The sequence below is a fragment of the Sinocyclocheilus anshuiensis genome, unplaced genomic scaffold, assembly GCF_001515605.1.
Source record: "Sinocyclocheilus anshuiensis isolate Anshui unplaced genomic scaffold, SAMN03320099.WGS_v1.1 scaffold2206, whole genome shotgun sequence".
Taxonomy (NCBI): domain Eukaryota; kingdom Metazoa; phylum Chordata; class Actinopteri; order Cypriniformes; family Cyprinidae; genus Sinocyclocheilus; species Sinocyclocheilus anshuiensis.
Window position 1 is genome coordinate 270,219 of NW_015558552.1, and position 6,122 is coordinate 276,340.

The following is a 6,122-nucleotide window of genomic DNA, read 5'->3' on the forward strand; positions in this document are numbered from 1 at the left end:
TATAAAACAAAAACAAACACATATGTACACACAAAGTGCTTTAAAAGACACAAATGTCCACAAAACACACACACACGCACACACACACACACACACACACATGCACACAACACACACACACAGCTCTGTTTATGGAATGACATATTTTAATCTGATAAGACTTTCAGTGTGGAGGCAAACTGGATCCTGGGAATGCTGAATACTCAAAACAGGCTAAATGATTTTGTGAAATGAAAAGAAAGTGATTGCTCTGGATAATGTGGCCTTGCAGGGTGATTCTGATCTCGCATTAAACAGGCTCATGCCTGCGTTATCTGTGTTTACTGAGAAGTGGAATAATCACCATGACAATTAAAGGAAATTCATGCTCAGACTTGGATTCTACTTTAAGATCCTCGTCTTCACTTGAACATGATGCTGTTTCTTTGGTTCCTCTTTTTTCAGTTAAATGATTTGGCTATTATGTCGCTGTATATCTCCCACGATCCTTAGCAGTGGAATAACAATTCTTAGAAGTTGCTGCAAGGTCAAACAAGGAAAGAAAATACAGTAAGAACGATAGCAAGGGAGAGAGAGAATGATCTGGAAGTGTGCCAATCAAAGCCCATTAAAAAGTCAAAGATTTTTGCCACTGGGAGGAGAACTGGATGTTATGTTCTCTTTTCAGAAATGGAAACTATTTCAATGATTCACATGCATGAGATATTAAGTGTTTCATTCTTTTTACACTTTGGCTTATGGCTTTATTTACGTCTGTACTGATGTCTAATACGCTCCTGCCAGTGAGAAATGCTTGATTGAACATTTGATTTCCTGTGGCTCTGTTTGTAATTTGACAGCCGTGCAATATTAAAGCCCAGCTTTTTAAATGCAGGAATTATAATGAAAGGTTAAAATCAGTCTGAGTTTAGTCTGTGTCTAGGAAAGAGAAAACAAACTCTCCCTGCATAAAGCTTTGACACTTTAAATATGCAGAGTATTAATAATAAAAAAAAAAACAGTGTTTGATGGAGATTACTAGCTACATCCTAAGCATATGGGAAATTGTTACCATTTAAGGCTGTAAAAGTGTGTCATAAAAGTGTGTCATTCATGAGCCACGCCAACAATTTTATAAATAGAAGGATATAGAACTACAAAACTAACCAAGAAGATTTTAACAGTATGATGTCATAGAACCTTTGTAAGTTCCAAAAAGAACTTTATGTAGTTTGTTATATATGATATTTAAACACTGATCTATAATAGATATAGATCAGTGTATTTAAAGCTTTTGTTGCTTTAAAGAACCCAGAAACCAATCCGCTGACCTGAACATAAAGAACTTCTTCAAATCTCCAAAGAACCATATAGCAACCCAAGAATCTTATAAGAACCTTATACACGCATAAATGAAGGTTATGTGTTGCACATCACCATAATGTCGATGATCAAACCATAGCATTAAACTTTCAAGAACAAATCTGTCAGTTTATTTCAGAAAAATCCTCAAAACCACACAATTACAACCTTGCAAGAACATTTTGAAGAACGTGGGTAACCAAGTAGTTGACGGTAGCCATTGACTTCCATAGTATTTCTTTCCATGCTATGGAAGTCCAGGGCTACCGTCAACTATTTGGTAAACCATATTCTTCAAAGCATCTTTTGGGCTCAACAGAAGAAAGAAACTTGAACAAGCTTGGAACGACATGAGGGAGAGTAAATAGGATTTTCAGGATTTTCATTATAGGGCATACCTTGAGAATTTTTCTGAACTTATCAGACAGTCGGAGACAAAGAATGGATTTTTTTGATGTCACTATGCAATTCAGAACCAAAATGCTTCTGATCTGGAATCAGGCACCATGTGGAGGCTCTAAAATGCTGATTGCAATTGCTGCAATTCAGCTGAACCCAAATCAGCGTATTTTTCCGGCATTAAAGTCCCCATGAAATCAAAATTAAAGTTTTTTGGGTGTTACATTTACATTTATTCATTTAGCAGACGCTTTTATCCAAAGCGACTTACAAATGGAGACAATAAAAGCAGTCAAAACTAACAAAAGAGCAACAATATATAAGTGCAAATGACAAGTCTCGGTTAGCTTAACGCAGTACACGTAGCAAGGTGTATATTATATATATATTATACACACACACACATATACACACACACACACACAAAGAAAAACAAGTAGATAGAATAGAAAAAAATAGAAAGCTAGTGTTTGTTTGCTTTTGTTGTTTTTTTTTTAAATAAAAAATAAAAAAAGATAAATATAGATAAAGTAGAATTAAAATAGAATATAAAGTGTTAGTATCAATATGTTAGTCTTAAGGTTATCTATAAGGCAGTGTGCTCCAAAACAGTGACAAAATTCGCATTTAGAAGATATAAGCATTCAAAGCTTGCAGTTCGTCACTTCCGCCAAAACGGCTCAACGATTTTTTTGACGTCACATCGTACTTCAGCTTCTCATCAAAATTTCTGTTGGAATATATTTATGTCTCGCTTCCCTGTTTCTGTATGTTTCTACAAGTTTTGTAATAAAAAATAAATAAATAAAATAAAAAAAAACTAATAAATATTGATACAAATAAAAAAAAAACGTAAACATTTCTGTCCAATCAAATGCTCTCTAGAATCCGAAGCGCCCGCCCCCTACCCTATAAATAGCCTCAACGGCTCAGAACGGCTCTAGCCCAAGCTGTGATATAAATGAACGCTATTGGCTATTTTAAAAAGGGGCGGGGCTGCTTGATATGTCCCGCCCTGTCTTCCTGTTTCAGTTAAAATTACGTCAACACAGAGTAACGCTGCGTGTTTCTAAGCATTAAAGGGGACCTTTAATTCATGAAGGAACTGGCCTGAATCTGGGTGGAGTGCTTGATCAGAAAGGTGTGCAGGCAGCGGAGATGGTTATCTAAACCATAGCCTTCCATCGTTTGACTCAGATGTGTGTAGGTGATGATTGCCATGTTGGAAAGGGTTGAAAATAGTATCATCACCATGGTTACACAGCACAAAGCTTCAAGCAAAAGCCCTTCTACCCAGTAACTCAGTAACTTCTAACCCAGTAGTGCACGGCTCTAAACGTTCTACAAAGCTATGTGAATAGGAGAGGTCAAAGGTTAATGATTTAGTATGCTATTTAGTATGTTATTACCAATTCAAATGATAATAGTTAGCAATGCAGTAATTCAGTTTGATAAGAGTTAGGAATTTATCAAAACAAGAAGTCATTTTTTTTCTACAACGCCCTTTAGATGTTAAACGCACAAACATTTTGACACGTCCAACAAACGGCTGCCATCAGACATATTTCATTATTGGAATTAAAGACAGCATGCACTGTTTGCATGCAAAAACATCCCAAATAAAACTAGCATGTGTAGAAGACAGAAATGCAAGAATGTTACTAAGACAAAAAGCAAGAAAAATCGAGGATAAGACGTGTTCGCTAGGAGATGTGAGATGCTATTATGATACCTAACACTGGTGCAACACATTTATCATCTCAACAGTTGTTTAACAGTTAGCATATGGGATTAAACCAACAATTAATTAACAAGAATCGTTTTGCATCAACTTCAATCCACAATCCATGATTATTCATTGTTTTCGTCTATAATGGAAAATTCAGTGATTTTAGCTAGTCGAGCTAGTCTAAACCGAATCGGATGCAAAATATAGTGAAGTGTGTCTTCCATGTGCTTATTTTCGCAACACTTTCACTTTCTCAACTACAGGATGCCATCGACAAAACCCAAAGACTTGGCGCCAGACCACCCTGACAGATCATGTGTTTATTTTTCTTCCCCCCTCCCACAAAAAATGGTATCTTCAAACAACCGAAACAATTGCTTTAATCATACGCCACCAATCAGCACTTAGCATTGACTTCTCAGCGACGACAATCGTCTCTCGCTTTCTAATTTCCCACCGTACTAAATACTCTACAGCACGGTCAAACAATAACCCACGTAAGTGCACTAACTGTCAGCATAACCTGTTCTTAAGCAATCTTTCCTTACATGTTTCCGTTTCAATGCAGGAAAGCCACCGCGAGCAGCCGACGAGCAGACCTGCGAGAGCTCGAATCCATATGTTTCTCGCTGCAGTGAGAGCGTGTTCGGCGTTTACTTACATGACTGCATGGAAGAGTGACGCACTCAGACAGAAGTGAAAACCTGCGTCAACATCTCTCTCCCCTCTCTTTTCCCTCTCGCAGACAGTTACGCTCTCGAACACACGCCCCTGTGCAGTCCCATGGTGCCTGACTGGGTCCTACTGCTCTGAAATCTAGCACGAGCCATATTAGGAAACAGCAGTTAAACATGTCACACGTAATTTACATGTGGGGGGAGTGGAGATCGCAGCTCTGTCGTAAGAGGAAAAAAAAGAGAGAGAAAAAAACCCTGCACACGCTGGTACGTGCATAAAACAAACAGAAGGGAAGTGAGACCCGAGAGGGGGGTTTAAAAAAGGAGAAGTGCTCTCAGGTTCAACAGTTAACCAATCGCACGGTTGCCACTGTCTAAACAAGTAGCCGGACGTGCAGGGGTGGGGGAGTTTCCTGCCAAACGCACACGCAGCCGCGCAACTTTTTCGAACGCAGCTGAGATTCCCCCGTCGTTTGTGATCGCCTAGACATAACAAACAGCAGTTCACCACAGAGGCACCCCATAAAGTCAAAACAGCCCACACACACTGAACAACCCCCAATCCCACACACACTAAGCATACAAAAGTGGTGCAATGCTTCAAGCTGTGGCTGTTAGAACTGCAAAAGACAGACAGACAGGAGAGTGAGACAGTACGGAAAAGCAGTTCTTACCTCTCACATCATGATTAGTATTGAGCGCGCGTATGTGTGTGAGAGATCAGACACGGGCTGCAGGCCGCGACAGCAGAGCCTCAGGCACCGGGTGGACCATTCTCAGAGAGGAGGAGAAAGAGAGATAGATCGATAGAGAGAGACAGAGCGTTTAGGCTGTGCGTGTGGCTGCTGGTTGCGCTACTGTGTGTGTATGTGTGTGAGCCGAGAGCCTGCGAGAAACAGCAGCACTGCGCAGAGCACCGAACTCAAGCGCCAATCACGCTGGCTGGAACCGCCCACCGACAGACACAACCAGGAAGTGCTGCCGCTGCCACTGCTCTGTGAGTTCCTCACCGAAGAGAGAAGAAAACGAGAAGGGGAGGGGACAAAAGGAAGAAAAGGTCGGTAAAGAAAAGAAAACGAGTGTGCTTGTGAGATTACATCGTGCTCTCCCAGGAGTCTGTCTGCGTTGGGCACCAGACTGCAGTGGGACACGCGCGCACACACACAGCTGTACACCTGGTGCATTGTGCGGCAACGTTATCTGCTGCTGGAAAAGACAGGATTTGGTCTAAATTCGACACTGAATCTGGGTTACGGCCATTTCAAGAGGGAAATATATCATCGCGGTGGCTCAGAATGAAGCGTTTTCCCAATAATCCGCTTTGAAAAGTGTGATATATTTACACCATAAGCTATTTATTAAATGGCATGGAGGGGAACTGGGTTGCATAAATTTATTTCACTGATGTTAATACTAACAAACTCCCACATGGCCAGGAATTTAGAGTCCCTTTAAACTACATAGTATTTTCCTGGAGGGCCATAAAGCATTGAAACTGGGACATTAATTCATTATCTTCTGGAAAAAAAAAAGCTTTATTGCATTATTTGCATATTTGAGCCTCGCCCAGCAATGACTGCGGTTATGACTATATCTGAGTTCTGGAAAAATGACACACAACTCACAATGGAATAATCATAATAATAAAAGATGATCAAGGCTTATTCTTCAAAAGTCAATAGAAAAAGCAAATAATTACTCTGCTGTTGTTTACATGCCCCTTCAACACAAGGAAATTTGTTTTTGTGAGAATTGTTTAGAGATTGACTTATGCAGCCGGTTCAGGGAAGTGTGAAAAGCTCAAGTGTGTGTGGGGTCAGAAGAGCTGTCGCATTGATGGGCTCTCTTAAGTCCACGGCTTGAGAGCCTAAAATGTCAGCAGCATGTGCATGGGAGGTAACTGCTAAAAAGAGCTACAAACTAGTGTTATATTAGTATTATTTATATACTATTATAGTATTTATTAATATTTTGAA

General features: G+C 39.9%; 1 protein-coding gene across 17 annotated transcripts in view; it reads right to left on the bottom strand.

The window, feature by feature from the left end:
• LOC107679403 (muscleblind-like protein 1) overlaps positions 1-6,122 on the bottom strand; it is a 74,539-nt gene that overhangs the window by 45,473 nt on the left and 22,944 nt on the right. For 3 of the 17 annotated variants that reach the window (XM_016474948.1, XM_016474942.1, XM_016474943.1), the window contains exon 1: positions 4,131-4,648. The exons of 4 other annotated variants lie outside the window; for them this stretch is intronic. The gene's annotated coding sequence lies outside the window, so the exon portion shown is untranslated. 10 more of the 17 variants (XM_016474951.1, XM_016474950.1, XM_016474941.1 and 7 more) reach the window with 8 other exon arrangements.